At 35.1% G+C, this 27,415-nt stretch overlaps 1 long non-coding RNA gene across 1 annotated transcript; it reads left to right on the forward strand.

Annotated features, from left to right (window-relative positions):
* The first annotated feature begins 510 nt into the window (after positions 1-510).
* Positions 511-11,278, forward strand: LOC122157890. Its single transcript, XR_006168046.1, has 6 exons — positions 511-590; positions 2,305-2,455; positions 2,755-2,777; positions 3,130-3,202; positions 5,346-5,533; positions 10,757-11,278. It is a non-coding gene; the product is annotated as an uncharacterized LOC122157890 (long non-coding RNA).
* The last annotated feature ends 16,137 nt before the right edge of the window (positions 11,279-27,415 follow it).

Genomic DNA, 27,415 nt, shown 5'->3' on the forward strand with positions numbered 1-27,415 from the left:
TACACTTATGTCAGCATCCATGACATTATAGCTCTTTAACTTCTTCAGTGAAATATGGTGCCAGAAGGAAAAAACTTGTAATCCAGAATTCTATATTCCAGAGCCGTATTCACTACAGTGAACTTCACATGGCATCTAGCAATGAATTTTCTGTAAGCAGTTTGGATTAGAATCTATCAGTTTGCAGGGGAAGAGAAAGTAATTAAAATAGCATCATACTGGTTACCAACATTCTTCTGAATCAAGCAACTTAATATTAAGGAATTAATATAACTATAAAAAAATTAAGTCCATTTCTGCTTTTTAAATTTATTTTTCTGTAGAGAATACAATGCACTGTCATGTGGAAAAAATGGGGGGAGGAAAACAAATATGTTCACGTGTTTGGATAACACTTTGCAGTTGAGAAAACAGGAAACAGTGAAGAAAAGCACCAATTTAGGGTGCTAGGACCTTGACTTCTTTGCCGTTGCTGCTTTGTTGTGTAACCTGCCCTCCCCAAACTGTGCTCCTCACTTCTATGCTATGTACAGGAGGAAGCAAATGATACGAAAGTGGATATAAAGAAGCTATAGCTGATCTTATTCTAGGTTAGTATAATATATTCAAAAAAGAAGCATACTTACATTTGACTCAATATTTAGGAAGCTCATGATATTTTATTATTACCATCATATTTATTTATTGATTGATTGTAGCTGCTGATGAGAATAACTTAGCTTTGGATAAAGGGCTAATGCAGAAAAGGTGATTAACTAAGAACATGATATCAGTACAATTTTGAATTGAAAGAAGGCAAAGCAAGGAAATATATCCTCATAATGGATGAAGAAACAACAAGATTTAGAGAGACTTTGATAATGTCTTCTCTTTTTTTTTTTTTTTTTCTTCAAAGGAACTTAGAGTACTTTATAAATGTTATACAATATACGAGTTATACTTTATTCTACAGTGAATAGAGTGGCTAACATATAGAAGAAATTTACCTATGAACACTTATCCTCATCACTTAGATATGAGGTAATTCTTGCATTATATTTTAAAAATATCACCTGGTAGTATTACCTTATATTCCACAACAATGTATAACTAATATAGTTTATTGTAGTTATGAAAATGAAAAGCAAATATTTATTGTACCCAGTATATCAAATAAAACTGAAAACTGAAAGAAAGTATGGATTAATTCAGAATGATAACTTCTACACAAGTGAGCTTGTGAAACATATTTTTGTACATACTAACTCTTGAGTTTGCCATCATTTATACCTCTCAAGTAGTAGTTTTGGAAACAGTTGTGTACTCTTGTAAGGTGTATTTTTAAGCTGAGGTCGCTGAGGTAAAAACAAGGAGTAAGTATGCTGTTTGACCTTTCACAGGAATTCCAGATAAAACCCCAGAAGTTGAGTCAGAGATAATCACAATATCTGGAATCTGTAATAACAAACTGTTCATATATCTACCTGTCAGCTGTCTTCCTCTAAGAGAGGGAAACAAGGTCACTGAAATGGCCATTTTCCATCCTTTTTTTTTTTTTTTTTTTTTTTTTTTTTTTTTTTTTTTTTTTTTTTCCGGGCATATCGTGAGGTAAATGGAGAAATCAGATATTTCCAGGAAAATATTTTCCATCAGACCCAAGTAAATTTGTTTCAAACTTTTGTTAGTTACTTTTTTTTTTGGGTCATATTTAACAACTTCCTATAAGTAGTAAGTTAATCATATAGCTTTGCCAGTGCTTGAGAATAAACCTATTTCTAAAGCCATAGCTGTTCATGTGATAGTGGTATCATTTATTGTCTAATAACAATGTTTAAATGACTAAGTTATGTTAGGTAGTGATGTGACAATACTAAACTCTAGGACTTAATTATTCTGAATTTTCTGAAAGAAAAGTGTTAGAAAATTTTATCTCTTTTTTTTTTTTTCTCCATTACAAGAAGCCTGATTATATTTTAAGTCAAAAGTAAGCAAACTATGATCCTGGCTGAGCGTCCAATCCATTTTCAATTGCACTCTGCCTGCAGACTCTGATAGTTGGAGAAACTACCAATAAGGAGAGTTAGAAAAAGCAGTGTTGCTTTGATTAATTTGGCTAATTTAAAAAAGAAAATGTATTTGAATATTTCAGATATACTCTGCAATTAAGACCTGTGTGAGGCAACTGAGGAAGAGAAACAATTGAATCTCTGTGCCTGTCCCTCTGTTCCTCATACAGTCTGACTATCCTGCATCGTTACATTAATGTCAGTGCAAGAACTGGCTTTTGACCAGAGCTATTCTTTTTTTTTTTTTTTTCCTTGGCAGGGAGGGGTCTGATGCCCAAGTTCACACAGGAAGCCAATGCAAGAGCAGCAGCTTTTCTCCTGGGTCTCACATTGGCACTTGGACAGCTGAACCCAGCTTCCTGCATTCTGAGTTCAAGCAGGGCACAGGGACACATTCATTCGGCCAAGGGGTAAGGGAACCCTTCTATTCCTTCCTTGTTTTGCTTTTATTTTTGAGAGGCCAGTTGCAGTTTCTATGTGGGGCAAGGTTATTTAAACTTAATAATTGGTATCCCCATGTAAGTGTTTCTTAAAGAATATAGGGAATGAATTGCACACAGAGCACAAAATCCGTATAACCACATAAAAAAGCAGTCCCAGTAGTATTTACCAGTACTTACAATTGTTGTTAATAATTTGTTGTTGATCACTGTGTATCTTCATTTACTATAATTTATCTTTATATGCACATGCTACATTTTTTTTACAGGTAAAAGAAACAGCATGAATAACGTAAGTGCAAAGGACATTTTTTTTCTTTTAGAAAAAATGTTGACTTTATCTGGACTTACAAATGTACTCTAGAAGGGACATTTAGAAACTTTTTTTAGTTGAAAGGAAGATCCATTGTTATGAATGACTTCATGATCATGCTATTTATAAAACTGAACTTGTTTCCCTGATTTTCTGAAAAAAAAAAAAAAAGCCTTCCTGTTTAAGTTAATTTTGTGTGTATGTAATATACTACTGTTCTACTAAGAATAGAATAAGGTAGTAATATTTTATCACACTGATTAGTGTCAGGATTTTTTTTTTATTTAATTTTTTTTTAAATATGCATTAAGGTAGTACTTCTCTTTTTCAGATGGTGTCTCCATGAAGATAAGACCATTGGCTCTCTATGGAAAAAAAATGTTTTTCTCAAATGCAGGATATAGGTGTGTATTACTTATGTGTGTCAAACATTTTCATAATTATGTAGTCAGTTTACTTTGAAAAAATCACATTAATTTTCATTACTTTTCAGTTGAAGAGAGATGCGAAATTTTTCTAAGGAATCTAGCATAGCTCAGGATTTCTAAGAGACTGAAAGTTCTAGTTTTACCAGCCTAAGTTATTTCTCATTAGTCATGTGACTAATCAAACCAAATTGATTGTGTATCAGCATGTGTATTTCTGTGTAATATATTGTGCAATTTGCTTCATAATGTGTTGAATTTTAGTAGTTATTAGTACGTCTTTTAATAGCAAAAGCCATAACAGTAGGAAATTATTATTTTCTTATCTAATTTTGCTAGTTCTGTAGTGAGTTAAAAACAGTAGCTATTTTTCTTTTAGAAACACACTGTATATCTGTATACAGCGGAGGGGAGATCTAAGGGGCAAAGCAGATACATAGCCTCATAGACATCTGTCTTGTTTTGATTGTTCTATATGCACAGACCTGTCATAGAAAAGATTTTAAATAGATGAAGAGGAGGGAGGAAAAAATATTACAAAAATTGTTAAAGGTAATACAGTTAATAATCAACACGTATATTTTAATTGTACATACTTTAAAAAGTATGTACAAATAATAACAATTAATTTAACACGTATATTTTAATTCACTTTTACTGAATACAGAAATCTCTCTATCAAAGTTGCATTTATTGTAGCTGAAAGGGGAGCTAATAGAATAACTATTCTGAAGAATTGTACAAAAGAGGTTTTTAGAAATTTTAAGTAGTGACATGAGAGTAGAAACTGTAATCTACACTATCATTTTTTTCTCCCATAAATGGGCTGGAGAAGAATAGAAGATGTCTTGTAAAATCAACATTTCCATTTCCAGATGGAATTTACTTTGTGGGAAAGAGAAGCAACAGCTTTATCACTAAAGTTTAGCACTAGTCACTGTACTTAAGAGTTTGATCTTGCAGTTGCTTTAAGAAAAACTAGTGCTTTAGACAGTTGGAAAAAAAAGCGCTAATTAAGACTACTGTTTAGTTGGCAGCCTGAGATATAAATAGCTTTTTACAAGGTCTTTCCATTTATGTTTGTACGATATGTTAAAAATGAAATGTTAAAAAATGACTGGTAATCACATATAATCCTGCTGCTACCGCCCAGCAGCAATACACAATGACATCCATCGCTACTGCAACTGCACTCAGTTGCAAGTATGAATAAGCTGGAAGCTAGGATGCTTAGGTGTCAATGTCCTATACGATTTATTTATATGCATATATTTTGCATCTGTTAAGAGAAGAAAATACATTTCCTACTGAACAATGCCATTAATATACCAAATAGAGAGGAAAGAGTTTTATATTTCATGGAGTTGTTTACTATTCATCTGAGCCTAGGATATTCCTACAGTAACAAGAAGACATTTACATCTATTCTGCCCTCATGAGGCCACATATAGCGTAATGTTTCCAGTTAAAAAAAATAAATAAATAAAAGCCAGGAAACTACTCGAGAGAGGGGATCTTATCCATGTTTCAAAAATTCAAGAAAATGGGGCCAAGCTCTTTTTGGTGGTGCCTAGTGACAGGACAAGGGGTAACGGGCACAAACAAGAAGATAGGAAGATCCATAAAATCATGAGGAAAAACTTTGAGGGTGACAGAGCACTGGAATAGGCTGCCTAGAGAGGTTGTGGAGTTTCCTTTGGAGATAGTCAAAACCTTTCTGCACATTTCCTTGTGTAATCCACTGTAGGGAACCTAACTTAATAGGAGAGTTGGATTAGATGGTCTTCAGAAGTGCCTTCCAATCCCTATGATTTGTGTTTCTGTGATCCATATGGAAGAGAATAAACCTTACTCCATCCAAGAAAGTGTACAGGCTACTCTTAATTACACAGGGAACAGAGAAATTAAACTTAAGATGGAGACCTAAGAGGTGTGGTAACAGTTAACCAGCTGCACCAAAAGAGGAAGACAATGGTAATTATAAGACTTGGAGCCATCCTTTTATCAGGATGTAAAAGGAAATGGAGGTGAATAAGGAAAAATAAATCCTATTGATATGGGTCTGATATGGGAACCTCCAGGAGGTTCCTGGACTTAACTGATGATAATTTCCTTCTTGCAGTGACAGAGGATTGAGTGACAGAGGACAGAGAACAGTGGAACTCCCACCAACATGGAACGGCTTGTGGCAAATCTGAAGTCCAAGGGTATCCTTGGCTGAAGAGACCATGAAGTGAGGGAGTTAAGATTCATACAGCAGCCAGAGCAAGCTCACTACTTGTGGATGCCTTATCCCTGTAAGCCTTCAAGGTCAGATGGGATGGGGTTTTGGTCAACCTGACCTAGTGAAAAGTGTTGCTGCTCATGTCAGGGGATCAGAATTAGAGATTTTTTAGGATCCTTTCCCACCAAAAACTTTCCATGATTCTAAGATTATACGGCTTCCATTTAAGTAAACTAACTGCAATTTTTCTTCTATTTCTTCACCACAATCTTTTTTAAAAACATGTTAAAAATTATCTACTTTAGATTTTATGAATAAGTTTGTTTACTTATACATGCATTCATATCTATATTAACCTAATGTGATTTAAGCATATTTTTTCTAATTTATTATCTATAGTGAGTTCCTTCCCCAGGATCTGTATAATTGTACCCTGAGACTTCATGTCCCAAAAGCTCCAGCTCCATTAAGCATGTTTTACTTTATCGAAAGGTTAACAGAAGAAATGCTCATTTGAACTACATGTTTTACATGGAGATTTGGCATCATAGAAATTGCAAAAGTTGAATCTGTCTTCCAGAAATTGTTTGTGATGAAATCTTTGATTTACAGAAAATTTGGGATTTTTCTCATGATTTTTTTTTTTTTTTTTCCTGAGGAAGAAATTGGATTCCTTGCAAAGGCAAGGGAAAACTACTAGCGCTCTTAAAGTAGATTAGTGGTAGAACTTCTCAGAATTTACATAGTGTTAGACTGATAATTTAGTAGCAGAAAGTAATCTCCAAGAAATTGCTTCATCAAGGAAATAATAAATTGCCTGCTTTCTAATATCACACATTAATGAAAAAGAAGAAAAATAGAAGAAAGAATATATTACAAACTGACTTAGTTGTGGGAGAATAATTTCCTTGTTAGAAAAGCATATACAACACAAACTTCGCTCATTTAATAATTGTTCAGGAACCAAAGTTATTACAAACAACATGTAGAATAGCTCAGAATTGCTTACCCCAAAGGGCAGAGCACCCCTTTCTGCATCAATCTCTGCTGACTGGGATGAACCTGATTGCATACTTGGATTTTGCTATACTATCTTAGATAAAATAAAGGAATAAAAAGTCTAATATTTGTCTTTGGAAAGACAAACATATTGTTTGAATAGAAAGCATGAACTTTGAGTAAGTCAGCATACAAAGCATAGCAAAAGTACAATTTCCCATTGTTGACAGTATACATTAAGTTTGTTCCAGTCAGAAACAATACATCTAAAGTGGAAAATGAGCAAAACATCAGCCTTCTAGAGAACCTGTTGTGCATCTTCTCCAGCACATTCATCAGCTTGGGGGATTTTTCACAGCTGTTGTTAAATGGTACTGTCCACTTAAAATGTGGTGTAATTTTTGCAATTAAATTATGAATATTCAGTGAAGTAAATACAATGTTTCACACAATAGTATTATCTGTCACCTCACGTATTATTAACACTTCATTTAGTCCAATTAAAAAAAAAAAAAAAAAAAAAAAAAAAAGCACTTCCCTGGTGCAGCCAAAATAAATGTATCAAAGTAAATATCACAAAGACATTTTTTTTTTGGTTGAGATCACTCTCATACTTCTGTTATCACTTCTTACAGATTTCCAAAAACTAAAATTTCTGGTGATGATATCCACTTATGTTCAGTTCTTAGTGTGAAAGCAAGAAGTGATTATCAATCCAGCAGACCATAAAGACCTTTTCAATAGATCCTATCCTTTTCCTCTGGAAGCTCATTATGCTCATTAATCACTTGAGTAAATGCCAAGGAATTTGATTCCAGGTTTCCACTCCTTGTTTAGACATTTGACTCCTGCTGTAGCAGCTACAAAGGATTTGTTTGTTTGATTGATTGATTGATTGATGGAGGAGAAATAGGCTTCAGAACAAATGCAGAGAACGTGGATGTTAATACCACATCACCAAGGAAATTGTATGGGAAGAATATGGTCTACTTTTTGCACTTAGGTAGATTATCCTTAAAAACAACAAATGCCCTTCAAATTTCATAGAACTTTTTCATTGTGATTCTTTAATTTTACTTACATGTCACTTTACTGTGGATATTTGAAGACTGCATTGCTTTTTTTTTTCCTTTCTGGGTTTTTTTTTTTTTTTTTTTTTTTTTTAGTGGAATTCAGAGAAATCATGAAGAAATGCTAATATTAAATTAGTTTCTGATATTTCTTCTTGCAGTTAGCTGCATATAACACCTACATATTCAAGTCAGTAGAATAAAATGATTGTATTTGTGCATATAAAGTAATATCAGCAACCAAAGCACTTCTGTAGTTTATCTGCTTTTATCAAAATATACTGTTTTAGTATACCATAATAAATGAGGAGGAAAGAGATTACTGATTTTATATAACCCCTTTCTTTTATAGCAGTGCACAGTACTGAGCGTTATACTTTTTTGTAAGTACTCCCATTGTACTGAACAAAATTTTCTTCCTGATTTTTATAGCTAAGAAAAATACAGGTATGGAAAAAAAATGTTAACATCACCGAGTATCACTAGCCAGTGTGTTTTTGCACGTGTCTACCAAATAATCACTTTGTTCGTCCTGAAAAATGGAATCTGTCAGTCTGTATTACGTTGTACTATGTAGGGAAACTAGAGTACACACCAGCTCTTTTACATCGCTTCTTAAATCCTTATTAGCATTTTGTTGCTGAATGCTTCTCATGAGAAGTCATTACATGTAGCCAAGCAACTGCGTGTAGGTATCTCTGTGTGCTGGGTGCCTGGGTAGAACTAACCGTATATCAAATTTATGCAACTAAACCATGAATCAATATTATTCTTCATGAATCATCAAAAAAAGCTCTCATAGGCTGGCACAGACTACAGCTTCAGATAAATTAAGGGATAAGTTCCCTGATGAACTAGAATCAGGGTGGATTTATAGAATTCTAGCAAGACATTATTTTTCTCTTGGCTGAGACAGATATTTTTCTCACTGTAAATGGGATATACAGATTTTGTGGAGGTGACAGATTGGCTAAATTGTTGTCACAAGTTTGTAGAGAAGAGATAAATATATTTATTAAAATGTTTTTCAAGAAGAAATCATATGCTTTAGCATAATTATTGATAGTTAAGAAAAGAATCTTCCACTGTAGTTATGAACACTATTTAAAGTGGGATGAAATTGTCTAGAATTCTGTTTATAATGACTTGTGTATTGAACTTAATTGTGAGGGAGGCCCCATTTGAGGGAGAAAGCACAAAAAGGGAACAAAAAGGGTCAATTTTTTTTCATTCTACTGTTGGAATATTATCCTTTATTCTTTCATCTGTTTTCAACTTATGGTAGCGATTATGAGTGCTAATGAGACATTTGATCTTGCTTCAGGCAGTCATTTTCTGGTTAACACAACAGGGGTATCAAACATCTATTCTAGTGTTATAGAAAAGCAATGGGCTGGGGTCACATATTCTTGTCTTGTACCTACCCAGTCATGACAATTCTTTTCTCTTACCTGAAATACTTACTACACTATTTTATTTTCTGTCTGCACCTCTTATATGAACTCCTTGTCACTAATTTATGCCAGGAAAAGATATAACTGTTACAGGTGGTTCTAATTTAGAAACCAGTCAGAACTATTTGAAATATTTTTTTCCTTTGGGGAGCTAATTCTAGTCAAGTTGAGAAGTACAGATGTGTTGTTTAGTTCAAGAAACAAGTGGTGATTGATGAGCAGAAGTAGTGCTTGAACCTGGGACCCAAGAAGTAGAGTTTAATAAATTGGGGTATCAGTCTACAGAGAGCAGTACCATTTGAAAACATGATTTCTTTCGTGTTGACTTAATTTTTCAGAAACTGTAACCAAACCTGGCAGTTCTGAGCCATTCGTTTCATCAGCCTTATTTATCAGCAGAAAGTCAGACAATGCTTTTGGGCCTGTATTCCTCTACCACTGACAATTATACATATAGACAGCACTGCTGGTATTATGTAAATTGCCCTGTGGAACTAGGCAAACAGTTTTGATTTAAAGGAAGCATCCTTTAAAAGATAAAACATAGACTCAAAATATGTGTAACAAGCATTTCCAAAAGGTTTGATTAATTAACATGAATTTTGCTGTTGAGGAAATAACTTGTTCATCGCCACTGCTTTTTCATTATGACATGATCACTTGTATATTGAACTCTTCTAGTACCTACTTTTCACAAATCAAATTTGGTGCCAATTAGCTATTTACAGGAGGTAGACGTGAGATCTTTTGTCCTTTGCTCAGAGACATGATTTAGTGATGGGTTGTTAGGGTAGTATGGTTAGGTTGCAGTTCTTTCCAACCTGAGCTATTCTATGAAATTGTCCATTCTAGAAATGAACACAGGAGAACGGAGAGCTTGAATAGTGGAAATATTTTCCTAATATGCAGTTGTTTCAAATCATAACAATTAAAGAGAAACTTTTTTGTGCTCTGGGACTGATAGCAAATGCTGTTAAATATTTTTCTGCATATATATAAAATCTGGCTTTCAGTGAAATGTATTCCAAAAACTTTTTCAGAAAGCGAATGGTGTATGAACATCGGATGTATTCACCATGCAAACTCAAGTTAATGAGTTGTCTGCTTTTTGTCCCACTTGATACTGAGATAGAAATTTGGGCTTAATTTAAGAAACAGATTTTACTATAACATTTTAAAGCATACAAAAATAGAAAAAGAAATGTCATTTGTTTTTGACATGTGGAAAAAGAATAAGTAAAAAGAGGTAAGAAAAAATCACTCAAGCTAAACCTTCAAAAGCTGGTGAAAAGTGAACAATTTGTTTTTTTCCCCATCCCAAGTTATTCCAAGTTATTTCTGGGCAATATCTTATTTGGAAGTATCTCCTTCAAACACTGATTATTATACAATCACTTATATTTATACAATCCCCAATATAATAATTTATATATTATAAAAATATAATTTTAATCTTGTGACTGAACAATGTTTAACAAGATCAGTGAAATATTTATAATTACACTTCCACTCTAATGTTATATGTGCAACTTTTACTTGCTAGTAACTGCTAGATTTGCTCAATGAATATTTGAAATTTTAAAAATTCAAAAAAGTTTTAGACTGAAGAGATAAATTTCAATGAAAAATTATTTTGAAAATCTTCCAATCGTTTTGTCTTCAAATATCACTAAATTTTATGCCTATTTCATTAAATATTTATTTTCCTGAAACATACCATTCCTGAAACTTAAATACAGAGCAAATCGAAGCTTGCTAAGAAAATAACATTCTCATTATCCAACAGAACCATTAAAACTGAGGATTAGAATCTACAGTCATTGAATCCTTTATTCATATTACTCTTCATTTTACATTTGTGGAGTCCAACAGAAATCAGTAAATGTGGGAATACAAGAAAAACTGTTCAGAGCAGCAGCTGTGGAGCAAGATAAACAACATGAAAACCAAGGACACCTCTAAAATCACGGCTCTGATTGGATAAACACCTGCACAAACAGTTGAAGAGTGTTTTGTAGAATGCTCTACTGACATGTAAAGGTGGATGGGAAAGTTGTAGGGTTGATGGGAAAGCTAGAAAAAGAAAACTTGTATATAAGTGATGTGAGAACTTGTAATAAACGATTGGGATCGTTCACATTTGAGTCCGTGCATTAGATGCTGCAAGTAAAGATGCCCATATATAATTATAACTCCAGTAAAAGATGTTCACTCTGTAAACACTCATTCATTTAGGTAGCAATTAGTTGATTTGATTTTACTCACAGTATAACTCTAAACCACAGATATTGTAGATTATTTTCAGAATTGGGAATGCACATTATCAAAACATAAGTTTTTTAAAGTTTTTTTTTAAGTTATCAAAATATAAGTTTTTTTTTAATTTAAAAAAATTATTTAAGAAGAATTATTATTAAGAAGAATTAATTAAGGAGAATTCTTCTTCTTAGTATGTTAGACTCTATTAAGTCTGCTTGGAACTGTGTTAGGGAAGAGAAGACATTTTTCAAAATGGACAAATTTCTGAATGTGCTGTCATGCTACAATATTGGTTCTTGACATAGCACTTTTTTCCTCCTTCAGAATATGACTTCACATATCAGTAGTCCTCAAATTCACAGGCATGTGTCAGCTTTACCAGCTGCTCATTAATTTATATATTTTAAAGAAGGCGGAGAAATATGGAAAGCTTGTTTCTTATCAAGTGAGTCAAATGTGCGTATGAACTTCATGAGGAAACATAATGGGTCAACAGGACAAAACTCCCACACTCAATTCCTGTCTGTTTGATGAGTTCCTTCACCAGAGTTTGATCCTAGGAATGTGCACATTTATAGCACAGTGTTCCTTATTTTAAAACAGCTGTGATTCACTGTATGGAAGGTGGGAGAACTGAGAAGTTTGAGTACATTAGCTATTTTAAAGGAGGAAAAAAAATTCCCTTTTTTTCATTTTCCTAGTAGAAATTTAGCAGGCAGAATATTTAAGCAGCACATTTAGTCTTATATTTGATCCTGCCACCAGTTACTTTCTACTTCTGCAAGCAGCTTACTTTGTCACTTAGTATTAAATGTATTACCCACAGAGCAGTAATTACATTTGACACATAATTATTATGGTTTTGATGACAAGAAGGCCTTTTCTTTTCCTGCTTTCATAACATATATTCCTGATAGTGTTGGCTTGCTGAATACAGTTAGTTTAAAAGCACTTGGATTTAAATTGAACCCTTGGACAAAGAATAAAATGAAAAGGTAAAGAAAGGGTGAGTACATTTGAAAATTCCACAGATGATCTCACACGAGTAGAAAGGAAAGCACAGGAAAGAAAGCCTTTAAGTGTTGTTAACGCAAAAGGAGAAAGAGCTGCTCACTGCAGCCATGCCAGATCCCCAACAGGAAAGGAGTGCTTTTAAAGTTAATAAATTGAAGGAGGTTTGGAAAAAACGGAGGCTCCTGGCAAGGCCACATAAACTACACAAATGAGTTTCTAATCTTGCCACCTGGGCATTTTTCCAGCTCTGCACTCTGAGTCACCCCCAGCTGCAGGCCTGGATGAGCAGTTTAACAATCCTTCAGTTTTTTACTTTTTTTTTTTTTTTTTAATGATCAGAATTGGAGTATCATGTTTCTGGAGCCTGGGGGTTGTGTGGTATTCAAGCAGGGTGAGTGCTTGGAATTCCTCCAACCATACCTGCAGCTGCCTCTCAGGAATGGTTAGAAACCTAAAGCTGCAATGTTTGGGCTATTAACTTCTAGCTACCTTGTCTCCTCTTGATTTCTAATGGCACACATGAGAAGCAGTTTGGAGGGCAGTAAATATACCTCTATCTTTTTAAAAATAAAGTTACAAGAGATGGAGGGAGCAACGTTAATGCTGGGAATCCTTCAGCTGATCAGTTTTGAGGGAAACCTGAGAGGAAAAGAATGACCTGGCTTCCTTCTCTAATCTGTGAGCTGAACATCAGTGTCAAGGAAGCTGAACTTGATGTACAAGGGAGCCTTCTTTTTGATGTGTGCTCTTCAATCAGTGCTGAAACAATGATAATTAAGTTAACATACTATAAAGCAGCTCTAATTTTAGCCTGGTTTGTTATTGTAAACGTTGGTAGGGAATGGTAGAGGGGGAGGCAGAGGCTGCTATGAGTGACTAATGCTGTATTTCACACTCATAAGCCATTTTTAGTAATGTGGGATATAAAAATAAGCTTTCAGTAAAATGTTTCCTATTTGACTTCTGTTTCCTTTCTTCTTTCCCTCTCAACGATGGATTTAACTAATTACTCTTTTAGCTGGATGTTGATAGACAGGTATTTATTATTGGTACTGTAAGCCCCTAAATTTTTTTCCACAGTGAGTCCACAAACGTATACATTATACTATGATTCTCTGGGGCTGTCAGAGTTACAGAACAGCCTGAGGCATAGCAGTATGATAAAGTTTTTAGGCCCTGTTTAGTTAAGACTGAAAATCTGGGACCCAGCCAATCTATACCACTCTGGGCTCTTTTCACAGTCCAAAATGATTTGGCTTAAACATTTCCAACTGTGATGAGGTCCCATTTCAGTGATTACACAGTCATTCACTTTTCCACATCAACATCAAAGTCATTAACAACTGAGTATTATTGCACTGGCTGGAATTCAGTTAAGGACTAGAGGGATGTTGCTCTTTATTAAGATAAATCATTGCCTTGGTTATGTCACCCATGAAATAATCAATTTACTGTGTTGGTTAATTTCCTTCCTCTTTGATCTGTGAATTAAATTCAACAGATCATTGTTTCACACAACTGCCGTGAAAAGGATGCCTTAAAAGAAATGTGCCACAATTTCTGATGATAAAAGTCTAATAAGTATGTAAAACAAGATGACTGGAAGTGACCTAAGAACTTTGTTGGTTTTTTTTTTTTCTTTCCATTCTTCCTTTCAACGATTTCCTTTGAAAGCTTCAGGGGATAATGAACCATCAGCACCCATTTGGGTGATCCTCACTTAAAATTCCTGAAGAATTAAGAGAAGAAAGAGAAAAACTAGCAGAATTAACTCTGAAGCTTTCAGATGAGTTAGGTTTGCGCCAGAGCCAGTGAAAATGTTTTCACCTAAGTGTATGGAAATGTATTGGTAAATTTATGAGATGTACATACTTGGATGCTTACTCTGAGGAATTTTCTAGAGAAATTCTACTCCCACACCAAGCCAAATACTGTGATCAAAATAAATCTAAATAATACAATGTATTTGTATTGGTTCCTATTCCAATCTTCTTTTGCATTGTACTATATATTCTGAAATTGAAACATAAATAAATAAGTGAACAAGTTAGGGACAATATTGCATACTTGCCTAGTCACACACAATTGTGTTGGGAAGGTTACTGTAAATAAGTAACTATTTCAGATAGACTTTGAGATAAACTTTATGCAGCATTATAGTTCTAATTGTGGAACCAAGACACTAAGCTTGCAAGTTTTTGTCTCTAAGGTTCTAGAACATGAATTAGTGAGTACTAATGCTAGTATTTTTGAAAGAAAAGGCATATTAAAATATTACTATAATAATTGAGCTAGAATTCCCAATGGAACTAATAATAAATTAACACCTTTTTTTATCTCCCTTTTGTACCAGTAAAATATTTTCTCTCATCTTTAGTTCATAGATCTGGTTTGTAGTAAGGGACTGCTAGACTACTTAGTTATGCAGGTTGCTCCAAAAGTAATGCCTCCTATTTATTTCCATACAACAGATACAAAAAACCCAATAACATCATTTGTTAGACCAAATTCTCAGCTATAAAACACTAATACCACCACTATTAGCTATGCTGCTTTTTTTTGTCAATATTGAGCAAGAGTCTGCATGCTGTGCTCATAAAAGTCTGTACCAGTGGAGGTAGCCCACTGTTTCACAGCTTCTATGAAGGTGTTACTCCTAGGAAAAAACTGCTTATACAGTCCAACTTTCACTGTGCTAGCATCCACTGTTTGGCCTCCACAAATGTGCAGCAATAGTCAGTGAATGTAAATAGGTGCAATTTTTTTCTGCATGGAGGAATTCAATTCTGCATTTTTGTTTCATACGTGCTTCTATGTCAGACACCATTTTGTCAGACTGCACCTTTGTTGCCATCTGTCACCCAGCAACAAAACGTAATAAAATATTGATGGAAAATATTGATGAAAATATTGATGAATAAATGTAATAAAATAGGAGACATTACTTTCGGAGCACTCTTGTAGTTTAAGAATGGCACTAGAAATTCATTTAATAAATAATGAAAATTGCAGATTGGTATCCACAGCAATTACTTACAGAGTTTCTCCTTGGATTTAAGATTTTTAAATTCATTCTCCATTCTTTCATGAAAGAAAACCATTTGGATTAATAGGTCATTCTAGTGTATTTGAAAGTGTTCTTCATGAAACAAAACATTCCCTATCTGAGAATGTAGGAGAATGTGCATTCATGAAAGCATGTGGTATGAACTATGCATATGAGAGCAATTCATTGCAAATCAGCCAAGGAAGCTTAATATTGAACAGCTGATTGTCACTGCAATAAACCTGATCAATGCACGTGATAATTTAATGCTACAATGCTAATAAATCTTCTTACTTGGCAACCAACCTATACTTTTGTAATTAATTCCATTTGTTAACTTCTTGTCAACTGCTTAATATTCATGATCTTTTGACCAATTAGTTCACATTTCTAAGTGAAATATTCTAGGGGCAGAAAGTAGAACACTGCTGTTCTTCATGCATGATTACTTATTTTGTTGACATGAGAGCATAGCAACTGCAAGTTTCTTCAAGCTGTTAGGATAGGATATTTATTTCTTAGAATGTCCATGAGGTCATACACTCAGAGTTCTTAGAAGACAGAAACTTCTTGTTGAGTTTTGAACACACGTTTAGGTTTTGTAATTCTGCTTCAGGCAATTTAAACAATCACTGATTGACTTTAATTAACTCTGGTTTGCAAGGTCGGGATTGCAACTGATAGATTTCTGAAACTTAGCCAAAATTAGGATCCTATATAAATTCCAGAAATAGGAGATCCATACAACCTCATTTTAAAATCTGAATAATCTTCTTTGCTTACAAAGTATTCTTCTTCTCCTGCTTTAGATATTTGACATGCAGTGTTCATTAGTAAATTTGTGATTATTCAAAAAAAAAAAGAAAAAAAGAAAATCAATTAACTCGAACACTTGATTCTGTGCCACCTTATATGAAAGTAAAAAGTAAAATAAATTCCACAAAGATAGCTGAAGAATCAAAATTGAAATTGTAAATGATGTAAAATTAATGTAATGGATTCTTTGATATAAACTGTGGCTTTGCTAGAAGCATGGAGGAAGATGATGCACAGTGACACTCATGATCTGTCCTTGGACTGTCTCCTTGCTACAGAGGAAATTGGAGCCAGGCTGTATTGACACACACTGCTTTCCTTGCTGACCAGCTCCATTCATCACAATGGAGGAGAGAAAGCATGGGACCAAATTACACTTTTCTCTAGGCTACCCACCTGAGCAGGACATTACACAAGCCCTACAAAAACATTCTCCATGCCATGCTGGTCATAGTTATACCTCCTATGCCCATAATCTCTCTTAATGGATCTGTTCCATACAAGTCAGTTCCTGCCTTTGTAAGCTCCTCAAGTTTTCTCTCTTTTATTTATTTATTTTTTTTAAAAGGTTGTGTTTTGGGTGTAATTGTTACAGGATTTAGTGAATAACTAGGGCTTTAGGTAAAATGAGTTTCCACATACAGTTATAATTACGTATTCTAGGGAAATACTATAATTAGTGCTTTGGGTTTTACATCTGTGTTTTGCTTTTCATTCTTATGTCAAAAGGCACCTGTCTTAGTGTTTGGTCCTGCAAACTTTCTATGTTCTTTAATTTTGAAGGGCTTATTGAGATAGTCTCAGAATCACTAACTACATTTACACATTTGAAACCACATACATTACTTGGATCAATGTCAATGAAAATACTTAACATTCTTCTTCAAAATGGAATCTTGAAATCTGTTAGCCTCCCTCTCATTTTTCCATTATCTCTCTTCTTGCTAGCTGCCAAACAGGAATATTTTGTCCAAAGACTTGAATACCAAATCTATTACTCTGTTCCATATTAGTTCTTTTACCTTTCCTTGAGTGCATATGCAGTGGATGAGCAGTGAAAGTAATACTGTAGTTTGCAATAGCATATAAAAGATTGAATCTATCAGCAATTGAGTTGCTACTGTAAGCTGACTTTTCCTTAAAATTTTGCTTTTTCTTGTCCATTCATCTGCTACACTGCCAATTTATAGGAGGCAAACAGGCACTGGAAGTTCATCAATATCAAATAAGCAGCCAAATGAAACTATTATCCAAATTTCAAACGTGAGTTCTTTCTATCATCCATGCTGGAAGCTGAGTGGCAGTCAAACTAGATAAAGACATTTCCTCTTATTCATGCAAAATATTATTGCTTCTGCTAAGAAGATTACTGTATATAATGAAGAAAATATTTGCCATGGTGATTTCTGCTTCAGTAAAACAGAAAATGCCTTTCCCTGACAATATGGGCTGTTAAGAGACCACTGGCATCACAGATTTTTGGAAAAACAACCAATAAAGATACATTTTCAGCATTCACCATACAAGTATTCTCCGCCATTTTTTCATTTTCTGTGTTAATTTGCTTTTGGTGGGAAAAAAAATGTCAGGGAAAAATGGAAAAAAAAAATGTCAGGGAAAAATCTCAACAGCTTGTCAGAAGAGAATCGTATTCCTGAGGTGACCTACCTGCCTTGTAGCAAAGCCTTTTTTTTTTTTTCTCAGCAAATTGTTGTGCATAAACATTTGTTCAGCCACATATCAACCATTTTCAAATGAATGATTGTGTGAATATTTGTTACCGAAATAAAATATAGCTGTGATCATGTTTCTTAAAACCAGTTCCCTTTGTCCATTTTTTTATTCACCCAGAGCAGCCTTGTCTAGTACTAAATGGGGAGGTTGGTGGCCCTGCCTGTGGCAGAGGGGTTGGAGATTGATGATCCTTGAGGTCCCTTCCAAACCTGTGATTCTATGCAGATACATTCATTGGTATTGTTACTGATATGAACGTTTGCAATGTTTATACTGGTGCATGAGCACATAAGTACAGAAAACTTTAAAAAGAAATAATTTTCTCTGGACAGATTTACTGCTCTTCACTAAGTTGAACCTAGAACTGAAACCAGTGCTTTCTTGCACTTGAAATCTGATTTATCACCGGAATTTTCTGGAAGTGATATGGGGATGCTGGCTCCCGCTCTGCACAGGATTAGCTTGTCTTTTTGAACCAAAAGAACAGACTCAAGTTGTATATTTCTCCTTGCCATGTTCATTTATATTTGTGAATACTACTGTTGTGCACTACAGTTTAAGGGGAAAAGTGGAATACTTGAAAAAAAAGAGACTAAGCTAATTTAAGTATGTTTATTGTTAAGGTTTTGTAAGAAATGCGAGAATCAGCCTCACATTCTCTATTTAACTGATTCAGAATAGGATCCGAAACAAAGATTTATACCTTTTACACATGTTCTAGCCAGTGTTCTGAGGTGGCAGTTCAGTCACTGGGGATCTATAAAATACTTCTGTGACATAAGCTAGTCGGAAGACTGAGCAAGTAACTGAGTTGTTATATTGCCAGATTTTGCTGTTCATTTGAGTTCCAGTCTTACTGAGCTTTTTTTTGCACTAGTGAATATTAAATATTATACATTAAGTATCTCTGGAAATAAGAGTGTCACTTTCAAACATACACTACTGCATTCATTATGGTATCCTCAAAAGTGAGTGTTTCAGGAAAGGGGAGCTGGCTCTTGATTTTCCACACTATATATGAATGCACTGGTATGAAGGTCTTCAAAATTTTAGGTATTTGTTTTGAAACTATTTGAGACTTGACTGAGCCAACGAAAATGGAGCTAGTGGCTCCATGCAGCAGAGATCCTTGACATCACCAATTATCTTTTGGAAGATAGGTACAATCTATTACATTTTTTTGGTTTTTTAATTTTGCCAGCAGCGTTTATGCTGTGGAAATGTATAGATATGAAATTATTTGGTAATAATATATAGTAATGATTAGTGAAGGATCTAATCAAATTTAATAGACATCTTTTAATTCTGCTGTCTTTTTGTGTTGATACATGCTACAACTTCTGGCAATATTCTTCAATGCTGTCACTAAAAGTAGATCAATTACAGCATATCCTTTTAACAAGTTTGAAACAAAATATGCTAAGGATATTAAAAATGTGCCAAGTATATTACGCCCACTGCCAGTTTCAGTAATAATAAATTATCCTTTTTGCAAGTCATTGCCTGTTGCTGTTCACAATTACGTGAATAAACCTCCAGCTTTCATTCATTACCTTCTATTTTTGAGAAAGTATTTTGAAAAATTATGTATATATAAATGTTCATTAGTGATTAGACACAGTAATGAAAGCAACTAAAAAAATCTAGCATTTTTTACCACCTGCAAATTTTGCTTTCTTTACTGTAGGACAAAATAAATCTGATTTCAACCCTTAGCTATAGGTTTTGCTCTTCAACACAGCTGTCTTATCACAAGAAATGTATTTGATATAGTGCTAATTAGGAAATATATTTTCAAATTGATCAGTTGTGATTTAAATAGAAACCCCTGGGATGAGGTTAAAAAAAAAAAAAAGTGAGGCAAAGCAGCTTAGAAGAGACAATTACCTTTTAAGACACATTGTTTTATAGAGTGAAGGGTACTCAGCCTTTGAAGGCAAAAGATTAACGTTTTTCATCCATTGGTCAAGTACCCAAATGCAATATTACAAGCAGTTCTCAAACGTCTTCAAAATTTCAGTACATTTGGGAAGTGTATATTGTGATAAAAATCACGTTAGCTTACTATCTTACACATGATAGTAGGTAAAAGAGACAGCTCTTGTGGAAACTGCAGAAAATTAATAGACTAGCAACACAGCTGGAGAATCTTGCCTTTTCTTGGATTAAATTAGAAACCCTGATATTAGCTGATGAGGCTTAGCCAGTCTCTGTCTTCCTTACAGCATTCACTTGAATGTTCTGTATCCATTTTACTCCTGCGTTCCCACATATCCACACAATATTTCCTATGTCAGTGAAAAGGTATCAATTAAATAGCTGTAGCAAAAAAACTGAGTTATGGTCTGAACAAGAGATTGAGCACCTGGTAGGAAAGCAGGGCCAGTGCAGGGGAGCTCAGCTGCATTCAATGCAGCTGAGTGACTAGAAAAGTTGGAGCCACGATCCACGTCTTCCTAGACTTCATTTAAGGGCTGGCAGTGGAGGTAAGGGTTTCTCTGCAGGTCTCCTGGAGGTCACCTGAAGGTAAGTAGTTTTTTTTCTTTCTTTGTTTCTGTATTCATAACTGCTGCTTGTTCTCATTTGCTGCAGCCTAGGGTTGTGCTGCACTGCTGATTTCACTGTACTTCTCTTTGCATTACAGTAGTACATAGACAAAGTTTCTGTGCATTCTAGCCAATAGTATGCTTTGTGGTTTACATTTGATGTTACTGAAAAGGCTGGTGACTCTGATAAGTTATTTATGTGTTTTAGTTGCAGTTTAGATTTAAGGGGTAGTTAATGGAGAGAAAACTGCCCAAATGTTAAAAACAGTGCTACTAGCTTGCAGTCAGAGTGATGAGAATGAGAACTTTATGTGTATTCTAAGACACTGAATGGGGAGGACTGATCTGAAGTGACCAAGTTTCCTTCTGAGCTTGAGGCATACAATTGTATAGATGGTGAGTTGGACACTAACCTGTATAATCTAAACATTTCTGGACTGAGAGGCTGTTTGTATTTAGAAAATCTGAAGTGGCTGCCAATCCTCACTAATAGAAGCATGTGTAATTTATTGTTATGGATTTGCTAACTTTAAACAGATTTAACCTGCTGATAGAGTTTTTCTGTAAAGTTTTTTGAGTTTTGTCAGAGCTCTGCTTTGTTGTCTACACCCTGCTTTAGGCCATACGTGACCAGCAGGGAGCTTCTCTTTGTGTATTGGAGTTTTTTCAAGTAAAAAACTAAAATGGTGTATCCATTTTAGTAAGCAATGAAGTTACCATGGGCACTCATTATCCACTACATTTGTGAATAAAAGTTGAGCTGTGATATTCACTAGAAATAAAAGCAAACATCCTCTTATTCCATCTTCATTTTTTTCTCTGGAAGGAATTTAAGGACTCTGGCCATCTGGATGTCTGGCAACTCAGTCAGAGCTGTGGCTACTGTGTGTGTGCAGATTAACTGTGTAGCACATGCACAGTAAGTCCAATGTGTCCAGTACACATCAGACCTGATGCACATGTGCTGCACAGATGGTCGGTGCATACGCAGTAAATCAGATATGTTAAGTCTACTGCGCATATGCAAACCATCTGTGCAATACACACATATATATTTCTGCCTGGGAAATCCCTTGTCAGAGCATGAAAGGTTGTGGCAGAGAGGAACTCCAGTGGTAGAGGGACCGTGAGACACTCTGACAGTGGCATAAATTAAAGCCGCTCCTTTCCTGGATTTGCTCTTGCCTGAACCAAAGCTGCAACAAATCAGTTCCTCAGAATCAGAAAGTGTGACTAGCTGCTCAACAGTTTCCCTCTGTGTAGCAATAAATGGCAGGAGACAATATGTATTGAAATCATTGGTTTTATAGACAGTGGTTAGCAGTTCCCTCCTGTCTTCGTAAACTAACTACAACTGCAGGTAGTACATCAGGTAACTTGAATTTCCTTTGGAAGAAACAGTGGTGCCTACTCTGCAAGCCTCAGGGACATGTTTATCCAATTTTCTTTTTCTTATATCCTATGAATCCATTTTTCTGTTCTACATTTCAGCGTTATTATGTAGACTGCTTGAGCCTGATAGCGATGTTTACTGGTTATTGCGCAGGTCACTCCAGAAGTAATGCTTCCTATTTTTTTCTGTGGACACTACAACAGATACAAAGGGCATAATATCACTATCTGATAGAGTGAATTTGCAGCTACAAAACACTTTTTTAGCATGGTTGCCATCACTGACTATGCATTTTCATGAGTGATGAACAAGAGCCTGCACCAGCTATGCCCATGAAAATCTACCTCTTTAAATCATGAAGTGTTTAGTATGTTCTTCAAGCTATGTCTGGTTTTGGTCTGTATCTGTGGGTCTGTTTATGATGAACTCCTAGTTCATGCCTCAGGGTAACACTGTTTGTCTGTTTACACCAATTACACGTTTCTTTCACAGCAAAGGTTCTTATTTTAATGTTGTATAATTTTGTTGCATGTTACTTTTTACTTCCTTCACAACGAAAGTGATATAATTTTGCCAAATAGCAGCAAGTAGTTTTGCACCTAGTATTTCTCATTGTGTTCTCATGGATTTATTTATCATTTAATTTAAAAAACAAACAAACAAAAAAACCCCTATGTATCAAACAGAATACTTCAAAGTGTAATTAATAATAAATATTTAAAGTTGAGTCTAATTTTAATTGGCTGGAAATGAAAATTGTTGTGGTAATGTGATTAAGAGCATATTTCTTCATTTAAAAATACTGAGAAATCGTAGGTCTTAACGAGAAAGATCTCCTTGAAACAGATACATTCCTATGACAAGAGAAGTGCACACACAGAGCCATGAGCAGGTCATGAGCAGGTCATGTGGGTCTGCTTTTCTGAAGAGGCAAGGAGAACAGCTGTGGTGGTTGGGGTGTGTGGATAACACAAAAGTGTCTCTTGTCAGACAGAGGAAAAACAAAATGAAATGAAAAATGTACAATTCCAAACTTCAAGAACATAACAGGCATCTGAACAATGAATTCTCACATGAATTTTGTATGTATAAATCTGAGATGCATATGTGCATAATGATTCACATACCTAGCAATTTGCATTAAATTAGGAAAAACGTATGTTTAAGCACTGTATCACATACAGTGCAATTCTTTGCTCTATTGAATTATTGGTATAATACTTTTGGTGATCTCTGTAATTTTGTTGCAGGGTTATATATTTGTTCCTTTTCTGAACATGGAAGTAAACTTTCTCTTTTTACATCTCAAAGTATTTTTTAATAAATCCCTTCTGTAACACTTCAGTGCAAGTCCAGCTAGGGTATATCAGCACATGCAACAGAAGTCACCATAATGGATAACATGACAATAGTGAAGTCCTTCATCCATGGAACATTCATCTTGCAAAACTAACATGCTCAGCAGTTCAAGGATACCACAGTTATGGCTGCTTGTAAGAGTGCTGGCACTCAGAAATATTTTTTTGTTGTGGAAAAAGATGCTCTTTGCTGGGCTCAGCCTCTACAACTTCTGGCTCTTTGCCCTGTTGTCTTATCTATCCAGTCCACGTTTACTTACTTGGTTCTTTCCTCCCAATTCTCTTGCCAAGTGAGTCCAAGGAATGCTGAAGTTTCTGATCTCATATTCCTAGTCTATAACTCCTCTAGCAAGTCTGTGTCCTTAAACAGTACTATCTCTCTTCCTATCCTTACCTCTCAGTGCTTTATGTAATATTTCTTCCTGCATGGCTTCTAACTGGAAACTGCCAGTAGTTATATGCAGTGAACGTATTCCTGCTTTAATGTGGGAAGGCCTATAGCTTTACTGGTAAAAACTTTCAGACAAAATCAGCCTCAATTGGATATTATCAAAAGGCCAGTTCTTACAATGATCTTAATACAGTAATGTAGTAAGTCAATCACATAGAATTAATCCCCATATGCTGTAAATAAAATACTGAACCAAAAGGAAATATATAAATGAATGAAATAGGACTTTTTCCCTGTAGAATAAAGAAAAACATATACTACAGTGTTAGGATGATTTTGAAAGAAGGTGATGGAAGTGTCATAAAAGGGCAACAAACGACAATCTGTGATATCCATCATTTTTAGTTATTGTTCAGTCTCCCTCAGAACAGCAAAAGAGAAAGAAGTGGGGGGCGGGAGGAGAGAGAAGGGAGGTAAAGGGAAGCTTAAACAAAGAGGGTAGGAGTAGGGGTAGGAAAATTGTAGATTATTTGAGGCCATCTCCTTGACCCCAGCCTGCCCCACTGCTGCAGCCACAGGTCAAGGTGAAGCAAAGCTGACAATAGCTATTCATCATGCTGTTGAGTTGAATGTAAAATGAAAACTACAGCTACCCCGCATGATGAAATTAGGTACAAGAAGGGATTAAATCTATGGAAGATGTTATCCCAAGAAAAGTAGGAATTCTTATTAATTTCAGTTTTTTCCTAGAAGCAACAAAGAGCTTAACACAATTAAGCTACAAACATGTACAGGTAGTGCACCTTCATTTCAACATACCTATGTTAAAATTCTGGAGGATTTCCTTGACCCACTCCTGATTTCACTTTGTTATTACGTTGGCTAATGTTTGTCCCCAGGCTGAGCCAGATTATGTACAATGAAGAAAAGTAAGTAGTTAATGTTTGCTTTCACAAAGATTTCAAAATTCAATAACGGTTTTGATTTCTGCATTTGAATCAAGAAGCTGTGAAAGATGTCATCCTTACAAATCTCATTGTTTTTTTCTGCAGAGATTTTTCGTGCAACAGGAAAGTACAGTGGGCATGAGTTTATAGTCAGGGAACTTCTGCATCTGAGCTGATATGTGGAAGTCAGGTGTCACAATATTGTAGTGTAAACATCTCAAAATTATCTTGACTAATTATTAACCTTGACTAACAAAACGCACATCTCGGAAGAAAGTTCTGTTCTTACAAAGAAGGAATGCAGTTTGCTTCGGCTGTGTGAGTACATGGGGATTTAAATAATCCCTTCGTTCCACGAAGAATGTTTGTGTTTTTTTTTTGTTTTTTTTTTTTTAAGACAAAAGAAAAAATAAACAACCTTTATTTTCTGCTCCCAGAACCAAAATACATCAATTAAAAACTACTGGTTAATGTTAACTTCCTATTTTTAGATTGATGTAATCCATTACCAAACTGCTGCTTCTGTTTAAACTGTGTATGTCTTGTTACTTGCCACTTTATCTGGATGCATCTTCTCTTCCTATCCTCACTCCCCAAACTGTCACAATTGAAGAACGCAGCAGTTCATTAGTTACTTTTTTATAAATTACAAAGAGATTTCCAGTTCCTTCTTTATAATTGCACAGTGAGAAGTTACAAAGGTGTCTAAAATAGAGATCTCTTTCATTGTCATACGCCATATCACTTCAACATATCCAATTTCCTTTCCATAAGCAAAGGTCTCCTTCAAAGCTTTAAGAAGTGTTTTATACTTAATGGAATTTGTCTATTTTAGAACTGGTGCATGGAAGTTGGTATAAGTAAAAAAAATTGTCTGCAATTACTGATCTTCATTAGAGCTGCTGCTAATATGTCACCAGTTCGCCACTAAAAAAACAATTTATTGTGCAGCAAACAATTAATGTATTGGTCTTCTGTGATGCATTGTGAAAAGAATTTTCATGTATTATCAACTTGTACGACTCATATTTTTATTGAGATGTAGCTGATTATTGTATATATAATTGATTTTTCTATTGCTTTTCCAGTTTTTTTCCTTGCTTTTTTCCTGTTCTTGTAGTTAGGATCCTATTTTATTGCTCTGCCTCTGTAGAATACTTTAATACTGTTCAGCAAACAGTTGGCTATCTGGGCTGCAAGGGCACACTTCTGGCTTATGTGTGGCTTGCAATATGCCCTTGCAGCCCAGAAGGCCAATAGTGTCCTGGGCTGCATTAAAGAAACATGGCCCACAGATCCCGTCCCTCTACTCTGCAACATGAAATCTCACCTGGAGTACTGCATTTAGATGTGCCTTAAGTACAGGTGACATATGCAGCTATAGAAGTGTCTACAGAGGGCTACAAGAATTTCCATAAGGTTGGGGCATTTCCCCTGTGAGGACAAGCTGAGATAATTTTGGCTGCCTGTAGAGGAGAGAACTCTGGGGAGACCCAATAATGGCTTTTCAGCACCTGAAGGAGCACCATAAGAAAGGAGGAGACAGGCAGGATCTTTTGTGATAGCACTAGGGCAAATGGTGTCAAATTCATAAAACAGGGGAGATTTATTTTGGATAGAAGAAAAAAATAGTTTTATGATAAGGGTTGTAGAGCACTGGAATAGGCTGCTTAGTGGTTGTGGATTCATGATCAGGCTGGATGAGGCTCTTAGTGACCTGGTCTAGCTGTGTGTGTCCCTGTTCATTGCGGGGGTGTTGGGCTAGGTGAAATCTTACGGTCCCTTCGAGCAGATCTTTGATTCTATGATTCCACAGAAGCCATTAATTTATGTCTAAAGGAACATAAATCCATCTCTCCACTCAGAAGACTTACAACTTAGTACAAGATGTGTTTCCTGAAATATACTTACCAGCCAGAAGTTCAAGATTATCTCTTTTAAAAATTGGTACATGGATACTGACTTCCTTTACATGTACTTGTTTAACCCACACATTTCACACATGTATAGGATATAGCAATGCTTGGGCACTGCTCAACATTCATCTGGTGATTGTGAGAAAGATTCCTACCAATGTTTTAGTCCATGCCAACTAATGTTTCCCATTCAATATTGGCACAGTGATAGCATTAGAGCAGGGAAATAAGACTGTGCTGGACATCCTGGAGAACAACAAATTATTGAGATGGAAGAGAGGGGAAGAGCAAGTTTGGCTGTGTAAGAATAGGCCGTGCTATGCTTCGTTTAATGTGGTGGTATTAAACCGAGCTGTATGCTCCTTGGTTTAATCTGGTAGCATAGATTCAGGCCTGTCTCATCCAGATTTTGCAGACCTTTACTGCTGTCTTTTGCAAGTTTCTAGCATTTGTAGCTGTAGACTGGGTTTGCCAAGAAGGCTACCAGAATCCTGGGAAAGATTTCAGTGTTATGGACTATATTGAACTCAGTCCATATAATATTGTTATCCCAGGGCCATGCTAATTGGACGTTAAGATATGTTTTTGTTTTCCTGACCAAGGGTGACCCAGCTGATGCTCTGTGGTTTTGTTGTTTTTAGTTCATTTTTATCAAAATTTATTAAAAATGATATGATCACAAAGTATGAAGCTCAGTTTTAAGTTCATTTGTTTTTGTACAGGTTAGTTTAGGAACAAGGTATCTTATTTTCATGAACCTTAGGATATGGCATTCTTTAGAGGACTTTCACAGTTGTCATATCTCAGGTTTTTCTCAGGGATGTGACTGAAATGATCTAACAGTTTTTTGTTTTTTTTTTTTTTTTTTTTTGCAAAACCTTTTTCTAGGTTTCTTTAAAAATAAATAAATAAATAAAAAATAAGACTTTAGAATCTGTAAAGATGCAATTTCATTTAGGGAAAAAGAGACATACCCAAGCTTTGTATTTACGTAGCCTTACAAATAAAGCCAGTCTTCATGGCAT

Source organism: Centrocercus urophasianus, unplaced genomic scaffold (genome assembly GCF_019232065.1).
Source record: "Centrocercus urophasianus isolate 14NV4802_14NV808 unplaced genomic scaffold, USGS_Curo_1.0 seq_14, whole genome shotgun sequence".
Lineage (NCBI taxonomy): Eukaryota > Metazoa > Chordata > Aves > Galliformes > Phasianidae > Centrocercus > Centrocercus urophasianus.